A 17,617-nucleotide genomic window follows, 5' to 3' on the forward strand; every position below is an offset into this window, starting at 1 on the left:
ATGCAGGAGACACAGGATGAGGATGTTTGATACAGGGTAGTAGAGGCCTTGACAGAATTTATGTAGTGGGACATCCCAAGAGTAGAGATGGAATTGGATAAAGTGTATAGAATTTCCACCAGATATGCAACACAGAATAAACTCTCGAAGGACATCATGGTGCATTTTGTCAAAAAGTCAATAAAAGATCAAGTTTTACAACATTATAAGAAGAAAATGACTATACAGGAAGTTCCAGTTATTGTGCTAATGAACATACCACTTAGAATTTTGAGGAAACGCAGAGACTATGTCTAAGCTACCATTGGGGTTATGATAAAATTAAAAAATATAGAGTATGAAATAATAGATGTTTTACTATGGATATATAAGATTAAGCTAGTTAGATATTATTTACAATATATAGCTTAAGTAGAGAGTATATAATGGATATTTGAGTATAACAGTTACCTTATAGACTTAAAGTATGCTTAGAATAAGAAATAATAAAAGATGGGTGTGTAATAGAATATTAGAGTCTAAGCTAATATCAGAATCAGGATGATTGTGGAAAGTAAAGAGTTAAAGTAAACAGAAAGTAAACGGATACAATGTTATATTTTTAATATCTTGATTGCTAATATATATTATTATGCTAGCATTATCTTATGTAGAATATATGGTTTAAATGAGGTATTTAAAGGGAAACTTCTATTATAGAGATATTCCTAGTAGAGATTTAACAAGCTTAGAGAAAAGAGTATTAAGTGTGTTTAATAGAATATATGAGATACTAAGTAATTAAGTAATAAGATAGACTAAGGGTTGGAAAACTGTTGGAAGTCAACTAAAAAGGGGGGAGGAAAGGGAGGGGGTTAGAAATAGACTTACAAGGGAGTAATGTATGTGTTGAATGATATTATAATCTAATCCAATAAAAAAATTTATTAAAAAAAAAAGAAAGAGACTATGTCTTTTTAACCGAAAAGCTGAAACAGAAGAAAACCCAATTTAGATAGGGTAAGTTGGAAGGAGGGATTTTTACTTTCAAACAACAGAGATTTAGGTTGATTTCTATTCCAAAGGCAAGAGAATTTCTGGAAAGATATAAGAAAGACCTAGAAGAATCTCCAGAAGATCCACAACAACTTTCACTGGAACAGAAAGATCAAGATGAGATGGACTCTGATAATAACTAAAACCTAAGCATGGATTACAAATGTATAACGTGGAATATAAATAGAGTGAATGCTCCTCAAAAAAGACAGAAAATATTAAATTATTTGAAAAAATTGAGAGCTGATATCATCTGTTTACAAGAAACTCATATCAGAAAAAAGATATCAAATATTTTGACTACAAAATTTTGGGTGAAAAATTTGTCTCTGCAGGTAACAAAAAGAAAAATGAGGTGGTATTGTATTTAAAGCCTGTATTGAAATCAGAACTTATTTCTGATAACAGATGAGAGTAAAATCTTGATGGTGGAAATCTATGCACCAAATGAGAAGGGGAGGTTCTACAAACACCTTTAGGAAAAATTGGCTGATCTGCCATATAAAAACTGGTGGTTGATGGGTGACTGGAATGGTGTTGTTTCTCCACAAATAGATAGATGCTCTGATAAAAACATAAAGGATACACAAAGTAAATTACCAAAGGTTTGCTTTGACATGTTTGATAATATGGGTTTGGTGGGTGCCTGGAGACAAAAAAAATGGTGACTCAAGAGAATATACATTTTTCTCGGAGAGACACAAATCCTTATATGGTCTGGGTATCAAAAAATTTGGTGACTAAAATAATTAAAGTGGAGATATTACCGAAGTCTTTTTCAGACCACAATCCCATAAGAGTAAATTATAGGACCAAATCAAATACATTTAGGTGGCAATTAAATGAATTTTTATTACATAAAGAGGCAATTATTGATGACTGTAAAAATAGGCTGAAAATTTTTTTTTAATTAAATTTGAACAAGGGCACAGATTTGAGAATGGTTTGGAATTCAAGCAAAGCATTTATAAGAGGCCACTGTATATGTCATAATGCGGAGAAAGGAGCAGGAAAAAATACAAAGCATTTTGCAAGAAATTTTTAAAAAGGAGGAAGATTTAGAAATTGTGCCAGAGAATGTTAAGGTGCAACAACAGCTATCAATGCTAACAGTAAGAGACTTAGAGAAAAAATTGAACTATGCTAAACAGAGAAATTTCTTTTTTAGCTAATAAAATGCGAAGATGGTTGGCTTACAAATTGAGAAAAGAGAGAAGAAAATGATTTTAAAATTGCAAGATGAGAATACTATGTTAACAGACAATGCGGCCATCCAAAAGACTCTTTTCAAATATTATTCACATTTATATAGAAGACAGGATATCTCTTCAAAGAAAATGAATGATTATCTCATGAAACAGAATTTACCTAAAATTTCAGAGGAACATCAGGTGATGAATCACCCTGTAACAATTCAAGAGGTTGTGGAAGCAATTAAAAGGATAAAAATGGGGAAGACACCAGGCCCAGACGGACTACCTAGTTGGTATTATAAATGCTTTGAAGATGAGATTTTAGTACCATTGCAAAATACAATGAATTCAATTTTATCGGGAGGCAAGGTTGAAAAAAAGGTAAAATATTTAGGTATCATGCTGACAGGGATGAACTGTATGCTATTTCAAAATAATTATGTTAAGATGTGGAACAAAATTTTAAAAGATATGTTAAGATGGGATGGAGTACAGTTGTCCAAGAACGTTATTCCTCTTCCAGACAATACCTGTGTTAACTTCAGGTTTACCATTTAAGCAGTGGCAAAAGGACATTTCAACGTTTATATGGCAAGGGAATAAAACAAGGGTTAAGTATAACATTTTACAGAATGTGAAGGAGAGAGATGGACTTGGTTTACCGGACATGAAAGTATATTATGCCTCCGCATGTCTAAGGGGGATGAAGGCATGGATGCTTTTGAGATATGAGAGACTCTTGACACTGGAAGGTCATGACCTGAGATATGGATGGCAAGCCTATTTGTGGTATGGCAAAGTAAAGGTCAATGCAGACTTATATTAGGAGAGTCATTTTGAGAATCTGGAATAAATATAAATTGAGACTAACACAGAAGACACCACTTTGTATTTCAACAGGAAGCATTTTACAGAAGGGAGATGATTTTCAAACAGGGATGGTTGACTTACGGAGATTTATTAGCATTCTCACAAGGAGCTTGTAAACTGAAGACAAGGGAGAATTTAATAACTGGTTCAGGTTGTCAATGGTTTTCCTATGCTCAACTTTTAGAAAGATTCACATTAGATAAAAAACAATTGGGCTTTGAACATGAAAAGACTGAGTCTGAAAAAGAGCTTTGTTCAGATGATGAACATGTTATTTCCAAAATGTATAAGATGTTACTGAAATTTGAAACAGAAGAAGGATCTGTGAAAGACTGTATGGTTAAATGGGCTAAAATTTTTGGGTATAATATAATGATGGATCAGTGGGAAAATACGTGGGTAAAGGGGCTTAGATTTACTTTGAGTGTTAGACTTAAAGAAAAATTTTATAAAATGATGTATCAATGATATATGTCCCCTGATAAATTAGCTAAAATGAGTAAAGGTATGGCAAATAAATGTTGGAAATGTGAGAAACAAGAAGGAACATTTTATCATCTCTGGTGGACTTGCCATAAAGCTAAAAAAAAATTGTACTCAAATTCATATGACAATACAAAAAAATTTTAAAACTACTATACAGTTTAAGACAGAAGCCTTTTTGTTGGGAATAATGGACAAACAGTTGGAAAAATCAACATGGGATTTTATGTTTATATAGGACTACTGCAGCCAGGCTTTAGTATGCACAAAAATGGAAAACTACAGAATTGCCTTCAATTGAGGACTGGATTATGAAAACGACGAAATTAGCAGAGATGGCTACAGCTTTGATTAGAGACAACATATTGTCTACCTTTTTGGCTAACTGAAATCCTCTTATTGACTTTCTGCGTGAAACAAGGAATAGTGATTTGATGATACGTGGTTTTGATCTTTAGAAGATAAATCTGGGGAAAAACAAATAGCAGTGGGAAAAAAAGTAGTGGAAAAAAATTTGGAGAGATTAAAATTTTAAGTATAATGTTTGCTATAATAAGATATGTGTTGTAAAGAACAGAAATGAAATATGTATTATTTTCTTCTATTTCTAAGCTCTTTTCTTTTTTCTTGTAAGCTTCTTTTACTTGCTTTTTCTTTTTCTTTCTACCTTTTTTATTGGGCTTTTAATTCTATTAATAAAATAAAAAATATTTTTTAAAGAAGGGTAGCCTCAAGTAGAGCACACTACAACAGTCCAGTTTAGATGTAACTAAGGCATGGCTCATTGTGGGTAGATCTGACTGAGCCAGGAAGAGACGCAGCTGACATACCAGCTGAAGCTGGGCAAACCACAGCCAGCTGGCTTTCTAAGTTGACTGCTGTGTTGAGTACCACTCCCAAGCTGCAACCTGACATTTCAAGGTGTAACCCCATCCAAGACAGAAAAGATCTCAAGTCCCGGGTCAGCTTTTCTGCTAACTCAGAGAACCTTTTGTCTTGTCAGGATTAAGCTTCAGCTTGTTTACACCTGTCCAGCCCATTTTTGACTTCAAGCACCTGTTTAGAACATCAACAGCATCCTTGGAATTGGGTGGAAAATAAAGGTGGAGCTGGGTATCTTCTGCATATTGGAGCCACTGCAGCCCAGATCTCATGATGACCTCTCCCAGTGGCTTCATATAAACATTAAATGCTATACATTATAACGGTTTCCTGGACTGTATCACTTAAGACTGTTGGCCAGAGGTCAGGTTTTTAATGCCGCTTTGTTTTTTTAAAAAGGCCTCTCTGGTTCACAGAAAAAAATGGATGGACATGCACAATTCCAGTTTAATGTTGTATAATCCTAGAAAGGCTTTGCCACTTTTGTCTGGTGATTGTACCAATTTGGATCGAAGACTATAGAAGGGAAAGAAGATTGTTGTGCCAATATTCAATGCCACATGCCCCATTAATGTCACATACAACTTCCTGTTATAATGTCTATCATGTTAGATAAACTCAGGTGGGTAGCAATGTTGGTCTGTAGTAGAAGAGCAAGATTCAGGGCCGTTTCCACACATCTTACCTTCTGCCAGAACATCGCAGAAGACAGTGTCTTCGCGCGTGAAATCACGCCAGGAAGACACTGCCATCCAGGATTTTTGCATGAAATCGCATCTTCCAGGAGCGATTTCGCGAAAGAAGATGCTGTCTTCTGCGATGACAGTGTCTTCCTGGCGCGTTTTCACGCGCGAAGACGCTGTCTTCCACGATATTCTGGCAGAAGGTAAGATGTGTGGAAACAGCCCAGGTCTTGTAGCACCTTAAAGACCAATTAGATTTCCAGGATATGAGTTTTCAAGAGTCCCTTTCCCAAGGAGCTCTGATTCTTGAAAGCTCATATTCTAGAAATCTTTAAGATGTTACTGGACCAGAATGTTAGATAAAGTAACTCTGCATAAAACTGCACTGTAAACTTCAGTATCTCTTACTATCCTGTTTTAGTTTCAGCATGTTTGAGCAAGAAGGCTCACAAATCAAGAAATATGATACTGAATTTGTTTAATCTAACAATGTTCTGGTCGCTTCCATTGGCTCCAGCATCTTCCTTAGTGGAATGGGAAGATGCTATGCATTATTCGCTTTAAGTTTGACCTCCACTAATACTGGTCTAGACAGCATAGAGCTTTGTTAATATTTCTGGGAACCTACAAAGCAGTTGTCTTTTTATATTTTTCTACCATCCAAGAGATGTCTCTCTAGCTTCATAAGACAAAGAGGAGGGCAGCTCCAATTCTTCTTTTCCCTTCCCACTCTTTTTCTTCCCTTCCCCTCTCAACCACAAAGAGAGCAGCTTCACATAGAGAATGGGTTTAATATTCCAATAAGACTGTGCATTTTAATAGGTGCGGGATTTACTGCTGTGTTTCAAAGAAATTAGAACAGAACAGCAATATTGTAAATAAGTACAATGGAAACTGGAGAGGACGCTGCTGCATCTCTAGAAATTAACAAGGGTTGTGATTAATTCTAGCAACTGGGGCCCTGGGAATTATGAGGAAGAGGAACAACAAAGATGCAGAAGTGGATTATCTGAAAAGCCCCTTTTCTCAGTTTCCCTTGTTTGTTAAATTAGCCATTTTAAATCAACATCTTAACAGTGCCCTAGCATCTTTTTTAAAAAAGTTGTTTTCCAAATTGAGTGATAGATTTTGTGTTGCAGGCAGACAGAGGTCATTGAATGTCCCCTGTCAGCATCTCTGTTAAAAATTGACCTTATCTTTTAGGGGAGATGGTAAGTGGACCATTCACGAGAGAATCCCCATGGGTTAGATGTTTCCCAAGCTGATTATAAGCTTACAACTCAACAGATGATTTCTCAAAATTCAATTGATTCATTTAGCACCCCAAAATTTCTTACATTCCTGTTAGTCAATAATTTGGTGAGTATTGATGGTGGTTCAACATTCTGATCTTGTCAGATCTTGCAAGCTAAGCAGCACTGACCTTTTTTAGTAATTGGGTGGGAGACTTCCAAGGAAGACCAGGGGCTGAAAAGGCAGGTAATGGCAAACCACCTCTCTTCATCTCTTGCCTTGAAAACCCTAGTAGGAGTCACCATAAGTCAGCTGTGATGGCTGCGCCTTCCACCACCAATTAATATAACTTTCCACCACGTTGGATGCTAATGTCATTATCTGACTTTCATTAAGGCTATTATACATTTTTTAAAAAGAGTATCTTATAGTGAGTCTGTTTAATATAGCTTAGACAACAGACATTTCAAAAACAGACTCCGCATTGAAATATAAAAGCTAAAGCAGAGGTCATGTGTGCTGCTGGACTTTTAACACATGCTAAGAAATAGAAGCAATTCCACCTCTTCCTGTTTTTTCTGGGGGTGGGAGTGGGGTGGGACTTGAGCTGATCATGGCAACAGCAGCTACCCACTTGCTGAAAGGTTTGTGACTCCTGTCTTGCAACTGCTTTTCACTCTTCTGTGTGTTCAACTGTTGGCAGTGATTGGGAGGAGGGATAAAAATAACACTAGCTGCAAAAGAACTTTGCGTGGGAAAGAGCAACTGATTTTGTAAAGCAGAATTGCAAATTAAAACTCATCCTGAAGAAGAAGAGGAAGCATATATTCTCACAAGCACCATCTTTGATACTTAGAGAAAAACATTCTACCCACACTGGCTGCTGAACTCAACTGCTATTTCCCAACCATGCTTTGAATTTCACCCCACATTATTTCTTACCATTCTTCCTTCCTTCCACCGAGGGCAAATCCAATATATTGGCATTCTTGATAAAGATTTAGTCAAGAGGCTCAAGTCTATGGCCAAAAGAGCTGTACCGGGAAAGGAAAGGATTTAGTCAAGATCAATTATTGTAACTAAACTTCACTATACCAAATGAAGTGATTGGGCAAATGGTTGAAACAACTACTGCTCGGTAGCCAACATACAATTTTTGACCAAGGTGCTTGAGTGGGTGGTAGCACTACAGCTTCAAGTGGTCTTGGAGGAGATGGACTATCTAAGAACCATTGCAATCTGGATTCAGGTCTGGGTTTGGGATGGAAACATCCTTGGTTGCCCTAACAGATGATCTTCGCAGGGAGAGTGACAGGGTAGTGCATCCCTGTAGATTCTTCTGGACCTCTCTGTGGCATTTAATACCATTAACCATGGTATCCTTCTGGAGATGCTAGACAGCTGGAAGGGAACTCAAGGGTCATCTTGTCCATGCAGGAAATTCACAGCTATCCCCACCACCACCACCACCACCCTCAGTGACCCCTGCTCTATGCCCAGAGGAAAACAAAAAACCTCCAGGATCCCTGACCAATCTGGCCTAGAGGAAAATTTCTTCCTGACCCCAAAGTGGTGATTGGCATTACCTTGGGCATTTAAGAAAGGCCCATGAGAGCCTAGCACTGGTTCATCCCCTCATTCACTCCCTCTCTTGATCTATGTACATTCATATTAAGTCAGAGAATAATCATAGCTGTCAGATGACCATCTAGTCTCTTCTTAAATACCTCCAAGGAAAGAGAACCCACACTTCCTGAGGAAGCCTGTTCCACTGAGGAACCGCTCTGTCAGGAAGTTCTTCCTAATGTTTAGCTGAAAACATTTTTGCTTTAATTTTAACCTATTGTTTCTGGTCCACCCTGCTGGGGCAACAGAAAACAACTCTGCTTCATCCTCTGTGTGACAGCTCTTCAAATACTTGAAGAGGGCTACCATATCACAATAAGTCTGTCTGTCTCAGGGCCAAGCTACACATGACAAATGACACTTGAACAGCAAGTGTATTTCTCCCTGTTCACTTGCCCTCCACTCAATCCACTTGCCGTTCAAGTGTCATTCGTCATGTGTAGCTTGGCCCACAGTGTCCCGATTGCAAACTCACACAGGCAGCAGGCAAGGGAAAACTCCCAAGTTGTCTGAGCAGGTCAAAGCACAGTTCCAAAGTTCAGGCACCAATTGGGCAACACTCACAGCTTCAAGTCCAAAGGGGCATTCCAGAAACAAGTCCACATGAATAGGCCAAGGTCAGAGACAAGCGAATCCATTCCAAACACAGCAGCAAGGTCAGTAGTAGGCAGACAGGTTGCTTCCACACAGCCCCTCCCTTCTCTGCTGCTTTTAAGCTTTACACTGCCCAGCTGCTTGTGCTGCATCATGCACCTGCAAGCTGTCTCAGTCCTGCTCCTGCAAGCACTCATCACTAATGATGCTGGGCCGGTGCTGTGCTCAGGGCCGGTGCGCCCATTGAGGCCAGGTAGACAGTGGCCTCAGGGCGCGAGGGCACCGGAGGGGTGTTGGGGGCGGAGGCACGCGCCACGGAGCTGGCGTGTCTGGGCCGCAGCTGCTGCAGCCAGCCAACCCCATGCTGCCGCCGCCACACACCCCCAGCCGGGCGCAGCAGCTGTGAGCCACTGCTGGGGTGGCATGTGGAGCGTGGAGCAGCCTCTGCCCACCACCCCAGCCATCTGCTGGCCAATGCCCCCGGCTTGCGCTGCGTGGTGGCATCATCTCGTGATGGCATCATCAAGCAGCCCGTGTGCATGCGTACGCCGGGGTTTGGCCGCAGGCACCAGAAACCCTGGCGCCGGCAGTGGCTGTGCTGCTAGCCTGGCACTGTGCCTTCTGGCTTGGAGGGCTCTCCTAGCCCTCCTCTGACAGCGCTCCCGAGGCTCTGGTGATGAAGGGGGAGAGTTGGCCTGTACCTGGCTTTCTGTTGCCATCCCAGGACTGGGAAGCTGAGGAACCGATGTGCTGGGACTTGGCTGTGGATCTATGTCTGAGGGCCAAGCTACACATGACGAATGACACTTGAACAGCAAGTGTATTTCTCCCTGTTCACTTGCCCTCCACTCAATCCACTTGCCGTTCAAGTGTCATTCGTCATGTGTAGCTTGGCCCTGAGCCTTTAGAGACTGCCTCCTCCTGCAGCGCCTCTGCCCCTGGCTGTGGATCTGGGACAGGTTCGCCAGCTGCCTCTTCCTCAGAAGAGTCCTCTGAGTCTCTCTGCTTTGCTGGGCTGGGTTGGTCCATGACACTCAGTTGTCTCCTCTCCAGTTTAAAAGTACCCAGCTACTTCAGCCTTAAGACATGGTCTCCAAACCCCTCACCATCTTTGTTGCCTTCCTTTGGATACATTGCAGCCTGTCAACATTCTCCTTAAATTGTGGTGCCCAAAACTGTACACCGTGCTCCAAATGAGGTCTAACCTGAGCAGAGTAAAGTGATACCATCACCCCGTGTGATCTGGACACTATACTTCTATTGATACAGCCTAAAATTGTATTTGCCTTTTTAGCTATAGCATCACATTGCTGACTCACATTCGGCATATGATCTACTGAGACCCTTAAATCTTTTTCACATTTACTACTACCAAGACAGGTCTCCCCCATCCTCTGTGTGCCTTAGATTTTTCCTACCTAAATGCAGAACATTTATCTCTGTTGAAATTCACGTTGTTAGTTTTAGCCCAGTTCTCCAGCCTGTCAAGATCACCTTGAAGCTTGATTCTGTCTTCTACTTTGTTTGCAATTTAGTATCATCTGCAAATTTAATGAGCATGCCTTCTATTCCTTTATCCAAGTCATTTATAAAGACGTTGAACAACACGGGGCCCAGGACAGATCCCTGAGGCACTCCACTTGTCACTCCTCTCCAAGAAGATGAGGATCCATTTACCAGCACTCTTTGGACTTGATCTGTCAACCAGTTACAAATCTAACATTAATAGGAGCCAAACTACATGTTACCAACTTGTCAACCAGAGTATCCTGTGGAACCTTATCAAAAACCTTACTGAAATCAAGAGAAACTATGCCCACAATATTCTCCTTTTCCACCAAAATAGTAACTCCCTCAAAAAAGGAGATGAGGTTAGTCTGACTTGACTTGTTCTTGAGGAACTGATGCTAGCTCTTAGTAATCACAGCTGTCTTTTCTAAATTGATAATTTGTTCCAGGACCTTTCTGGGTATGGACATCAAGCTGACAGGTCGATAATTACCTGACTCTTTTTTTCCCCTTCTTGAAGATGGGGACAACATTTGCCCATCTTCAGTCTTCTGGCTCCTCACCTGTACTCCAAGAATCCTCAAAGATGACAGATAGAGGCCCCTCAATTACATCCGCAAATTCCTTTAGTACCCAAGGGTGCAATTCATCTGGTCTTGAGGACTTGATTTCATTTAAAGAAGCTAGGTGTTTATGTACCACCCCAACATCTATCCTAGACTGCAATTCCATTTTTTTCCTTATGTGTTCCCTTTTTACCAGGTTAAATACAGTTCCCCTTGCAAGTGAAGACTGAGGCAAAGTGGGTATTGAGTAGGATACTATGCTTTGGTGGTTGGCTGGCTGATTCCAGAAAATGGTGCTGGGGAACTACTGCTCAGCAGAATGATATTTATGGGGTCCAACAAAGTTCCATCTTGTTCCCTTTGCTATGGAACAAAATTGCTGGGAGAGATCATCAGTCCAGCAATATGCATATGACACCCAACTCATCTCCTTATCAGCTGAGTCAGTGGGTCTGTGGAAATCTTGAACCAATGCTTCGAGCCAGATGAGGGTCAATAAATTGAAGCACAATCCAGCCAAGACTGAGGTGCTGCTGGCCAACAATAAAGCTGCCCAAGTACCGAGGAGTCTACGTGTCCTGAAGGGACACCCTGAAGGAACAAGTTCATAGCTTGGGGGTACTGTGAAATACTGGTCCACAATTGGAGACTGAGATCTCTTTTATGGCATGGAGTGCCTCTTATCAGCTTTGGCTGATAGGCCAGCTATGGCCATTTCTCAAAAAAGTGTGATCTGATCATACTGATGTATGTTCTGATTCCATCCTGGTAAAATTACTGTGATGAGCTTTGTGTGGGGCTCACAAAGTGCAGCCACCAGGTTGTTGTCAGGGTGGGCTGCAGGGACCGTATATCCCCAGTGCTGAAAGATCTGTACTGGCTGTCCATTGGTTTCCAAGCACAGTTCTGTTTCTTACCTTTAAAACCATAAATGGCTTGGGACCTGGGTACTTGAGAGATCACCTCCCATATTGTCCACCTTGCCACTTAGTCTCTGCCTCTCAAGCCTTGCTCTCTGTGCCCCCACCTTCAGAGGTGAGGCAGGTGGCAAACAGGGACAGGCTTATTCAGAAGTGGTACCACATCTGAGGCTTGCCTGGCACTTAGATTGCTTTGTTTTGGGCACCAGGCCAAAATGTTCCTGCTTTTAATTAAGGGGTTGATTTTTTTAAACATCATTTTATTCTGGAAACTTGTTTCAAGCTGTATGTGGTCTCTTTTTATGCTCTATGTTTTTATAGAGGGCTGGGGGGGCGTTTAATGCTAGATTTTAATTAATATCTTTTGTTTTATTTATTTATGTTTTTATCTATGTAAACAATGCAGAACCTACCTAGTAGGAGCATACTTACAAGAACATATAGTACACAGTAGGGTAACCCACCACCCCTGTCCCTTTACAAAAGTATTTCTCTGAACCATTTCATAACACTACAGCCCTCCTACCTGTGTAAAAAGAAGCCCTCCTGAATAATTCAGTTTTGCTGTATCTGAAGAAGTGAGCTGTGAGTTCATAAAAGCTCATATCCTATCACAAATTTTGTTAGTCTTATAGGTGCTACTGGACTCCTGCTCTTTTCTACTGTTTCAGTTTGCATAGTTTGTGGAAAGCCAGGAGATTGGGAACCCTCCTAACAGGGACTTCTGCAGATACTACTCTGCAATTGGGTAAAATCTATAGCAGCCCATACATACTTTTTTTCTGGTAGCCCCCACTTTATTGAATGGCCTGCCTGAAGGGGTCAGAAAAGCCCCTACTCTCCTGGCTTCCTGAAAACTATGCAAAACTGAATTATTCTGGAGGGCTTTTTTATACAGCTAGAAGGGCTGTACAAGCATCTTTCTAGACATCTTCCAGCCCTCTTTAGATCTTCCTTCTCAAGGCCAGGAGAGGTTGAATAGCAGCCTCCACAGAGTATGTGTTTGGAATTCTAAAATCCTCCAGAGCATTTTGGAATCCAGAAGGCTCCATGAGGCTACATGAGTGGACCAATTTAATGCCCCCCTTTTTGCAGGATATTAGGGCCATATTCATCTTTGCCTTTGGTAAATAATGGACCATGGTTCAAATCAAATCTCCATCCCCCCTCTTCCAAAACACCTTTCCCTCAAAGGTTCAGTGCCAAAGATTAAATCCAAGGTGTGATCTCTTGCATGTGTTGGGTTTGTTATTATTTGAGAGAGGCCCAGGACAGCCAAAGGAGCTATAAAATCCTGGGCCGGTTGGGGCAAGGCACATTCAACATGAATATTGAAGTATCCCAGAATAATCAAAGAGCACTCTGTCAACTCAGAAAGGATGCTTACTGGGAAACTAGGCAGCTGGTAAACAAGCAGAATACCTAATCCTTAGTTCCCAATGAAAGGAGCATACAGTCAAGGCCAGCTATGGTTTGTAGTAGGATTCTCCATAGGTTGAAGGAGTTGTAGAAGACAATAGCAAGCCCTCCTCTTGAGCAACCTGTGTCGGGTTGGTGGACGGCCACATAACCAGCAGAGTTAGCTAGGACAGACACACCGCATCATTTTCTTCCAGCCAAGTCTCTGTTATACAAACCCAGTCGATTCCCTCCTCCCTATAACATCCCGATGAGGTGTGCAGCTTTGTGCCTCAGTGATCTGGTATTGCATAGTATTACTGGAGGGTGTGTGGGCCATGCATCATCAACTCGCAGGATGTTACAGAGATTAGATAGGCAGTAAGCATCATAGCCTGAAAACAGCCATCTTTGATAAATCCCATCCCCATATCTACCAACTCCCATCTGCACTGGAATAACACTTTCACCATACATCCTGCTTCAGGTAAAGATTGGCCCCACAACCATAAAGATATTCCAGAAATACCTCATATTCAATATGCTAGTGACCACAGATAACCATATAACAGTCATGATGTACTGACGTTAGCATTATCCAACATGTGTTGTCCTATGCGAGCTGGGGCTCCAGGTGATGTTCTCCTTCCTTCACTTGTTGCATGCAAGGGTTGGACCCTGGCTGTGCACTTCACGCTAAGAGCCATGGGTCAAGATTCCTTGTGCTCTTATCCTTGTGCTCTCACCCTTTGGCTAGTGCCAAAAGGCTTGTGCCTCTGTCTAGGAGGGAGTACTTTGAACCTGAGAAACTGCAACCCTTTCTCACCTTTAACAAATGCAAACAAAGAGGCAGAAAGGAAACTTGAAGCACAGAGAGGAAAGCCAGTGAGGTTCTTTCTCCCCCTCCCCACTCCCAGGCCCAATATGGATCAGTTGCTGGGCTCAACCATCCATCTCTCTGGCCTCTGGTGAGGAGGTGTGCCTAGGGTTGCCAAATCCAAGCCAGGGGACAGGGAGGTGTCTTGGGGACACTGGGGGGGCGGGGGTACACAGTGTGTGCGCCTGCAAAGCATGTGCGCACTACAGATCCTGCACTGTGCCAGGAATGCCCCAGGTGAGCCCTTTGAAACTTCAAAGCTTTCTAGCCTTTGACAAATTCAAATATTTTGTTTTTATTATTTTTATTTTGTAAGCCATCTAGGACAAGTTCTTTAAGAGCCACATAAAATGTTCTAAATAAATAATAAAGGCCTTCTCAGGATAAAGTGCAAACTGTGTTTGCAATTCCATTTCATCTTGACTGGACTTACAGAACCTTCACCAATGCTATTCCAAACCAGGTATCATGGCTTAATGTGCAACTGTTCTTTATAATACACCATGCTGCTCTGTTAAAAAGTATAAACTCTGCTATATCGTGCATTCCTTTTTATAACATGACCAAAAAAGGAGAAAAGCAGTGGAGCTTCTGATGACTTAAGAGGCTAACATATAAACTGCCATATAGCAATGAGTCCCAAAAAACAGATACGCTTTTTCTGGTACTGAAACAAAGGTAGGAACAATTCAACTTTCCCTGCTCTTACGACATACCGCCCTCCTCATCAAGCGAAGAATACAATTTATTTACATAGCCTCCACCAATAGAAAACCCAAAGTTTCCAGTTAGCACAGGGTCCACACCCATTTTTTTCACCAAAAAAGGTTGATTTGATGAAGGACCAGTGATTTATTTCTAAACCTACCCCATCTAATATTATCAGTGGGCTGCTCTACCACTTATTGCCTCACAAAATCTTTTTACCAGCATCACTACTTCCTGTCAGCCAAAACACTTGATCCTCTCCTTGATTCGCTACATGTCACATGCCACTGTTTGCCTTCCAAAATCCTCTCATGTGTTCTCCCTGCTGCCTTTGCATTCTCCAGCTCTGTCATCCAAATCTCCATGGTACATAGACTACAGCACCATTTCATTCTCTTCCTCATGACTGCAGATTTGAGTCGCTGAATAAATACTCTACCTTTCTTCATTTCAGCGTGCTGAACTCCTCCTTGACCACTCCATGGTGCTTTGTATGGCTATTTCATAGGGAATGGTGAGAGAAACAAATGCTGAGGCATGCAGCTTAAGATAAGGCTTTGTCAATTTCTTTTCATGGTAGGGACCTTTGCTTCCCAGCTTCCCAGGGTTAAATATTTTTGTGGTAGGGATGGAAGGCTGCACTGGAGATCACAAAAGTGCATGAAAAGGCCCTTAGATCGTTAATGTCTAACAGCACTGTACTAGGGGAAATATTTTATTTATTTATCCTGCCTTTTCATTAATATATTTGTGGCAGCTATACAAAGAACTGCCACAAGTAGGACTCTCGAAGGGCAAAATTCAAATGTTTTAAATAAATAAATAAAAAGTTGCATCAATGTATTTATTTTTGAACTGCACAATAGAGGATATAATCAATACAGCCTAAATTGGAGCTAGGGACAGACCAATTTCTCTAGAAACCCGAATGAAGTTCTAGGACTCCAGAAGTATTTCTTAAAATACATTGAGGGATTAAAACTCTCCAAACTTTAAGAAAAAATGCCTGCTGAACTCTCAGTGGCTGTTGGTCCACAACAATATTGGCAGGCCTTATAAGCCTTAATATCTGTAAAACAAAGCAGCGAGAGATCGACAGGAGAGGATTCTGCACTCTTTTCTTCCCTATTCTGCTCAGACCAATCAAATTTCAAATGCTGAATGGAATTTTAGAAAGAGAGAAAAACTGAGGTAGTTTAACTTCCAACTACCAACGGAAAAGGAGGAGTTGGGTTTTGGAAGGAAAGGGGATAGGAAGTATTCTGGAATGGGCAAGGAGTCCGATAGGGATTTTAGAGTATTATTTGGACAGACAAGGTTTGAGTGCTGTTCCTTTAAAAAACAGTAAAGTGTTAATGCTGGTCTGGTTATGGTTTCCAAGTCTAAGCCTCTAAAAAACACACCTTGTAACATAGAGCACCTCCCAGCTCTGGCAACTTGTATAATTTATCATACTCAAGTGCAAAGGAATGAAGCATCATGCTTAAATAAACTAGCACATTTGTTACTGGTGCAAATCCTTTGCTGACTTAGATTTGGGCTGTCCTTCCCCTACTCTGAAATAAAATTTTCCTCCCAAAGAGTATGAAGCTGTTTAATGGGCTGGGAAGCCTTCAGTAGTGTGTTGGTAGAGCTTTAACTTTCTTTATTGTCCCACCCTTAAGGAACATATACATTGTGATGTTACCCTGTCAAGTTTAAGTAGAGGGAAAAACAGGGGTTTACGTGTCCCTTAGAAATGCAACTGGCACACAAGTTTTGTTGAAGTTTAAAAGATAACAGAAGTTTTATTTTCAGGTAGGATGGATAGTTAGATAAGTAGGCAGATACTTAAAAGGTGAAGCAAGTAGGTTCTTGCACAGATTACTTCACTGGTGTGAAGCACAAAACATTTGGTATGGTTTATTAGGTTGCTGATTTAGATGAGAGAGGTTGGTGTTATCAGACCTGAACTCTTTAAAGCAAAGTTCTTTATTTGTAGGACACCCCTTCACAGGTTAGGTGCTCCAATTTATGCATACACATAGCACACCTTCCCATTTACTGCAGACCACAGAGTTAAAACTCTCTTCAGATAATGGGTAGGAGTGATACCAAAGCTATAACTCTTTTCCTTTGGCCGAAGGGGAGACTCCTTTTTACCCACTTCCTTGGCCCACTCCAAGTTCCCAGATCTCTTGTGTCTCAGTAAAATTTAGTGCTGCCTGTCCCACTTTAGTATAAGGACTAAATGTGCTTCATAAACTTAATGTTTTTATTGTAAGGGTACACTTTATTGTAAAGATAGCCACAGAAGGGGGAAGGGATCTGTCAATCTTGCTGGATGCAGCATTTGGTAATCCCGATATTTTCATGTAAATTCCATCACAGTTACCCTTGTTTCCTGTGTTCTCAACAAACCACGGCCATTTTCACTCGCCTAACCCTCCAGAAAATCACGCAAAACTCACGGCATGACAGCATCTTCATAGCGCGATTTCCAGTCATGATCCCATTTAATGGCACAATTTCTGACATCATCGCTCCCTTAAACAGGATCATGTTGGGAAATCGCACGATAAAGATGCCATGCGATGTGAGTTTTGCGTGATTTTCCGGAGGGTTACAGGTGTGTGAAAATGGCCCCTATAAACCATGGTAGACTCTATGGAGCCTAGGGGGAAACAGTCCCGATAGGTATCTGCTATGTTCTCGAGTATTTCCCAGCCTTACTACCTTTGGATTGGAGATACCACAAATTGAATCCAGAAATTCAGAGATACAAAACAAACATTTTATTGCTTTGCAAGTAATAGATAACCTGTACGTTATGAACAATGCACCACAAGCTTTGCAAGACACAGATATCATGCTACTGTTTGACCCTCCAGAAATGACTTTAAAAGATGATTTTATTTTCTGTGGAGCCATATAATTTTAGGAAGCAAGACTACAAAGAGGCACTAGTAACACCTATAGCAGTGCCTCTATCATATATTATAGGCGGGAAGGAACCTAAAAAGTTCCTTTCTACCTTTCAGGGTGGAAAGGGTTTCTCTTG

The sequence above is a fragment of the Eublepharis macularius genome, chromosome 1, assembly GCF_028583425.1.
Source record: "Eublepharis macularius isolate TG4126 chromosome 1, MPM_Emac_v1.0, whole genome shotgun sequence".
Lineage (NCBI taxonomy): Eukaryota > Metazoa > Chordata > Lepidosauria > Squamata > Eublepharidae > Eublepharis > Eublepharis macularius.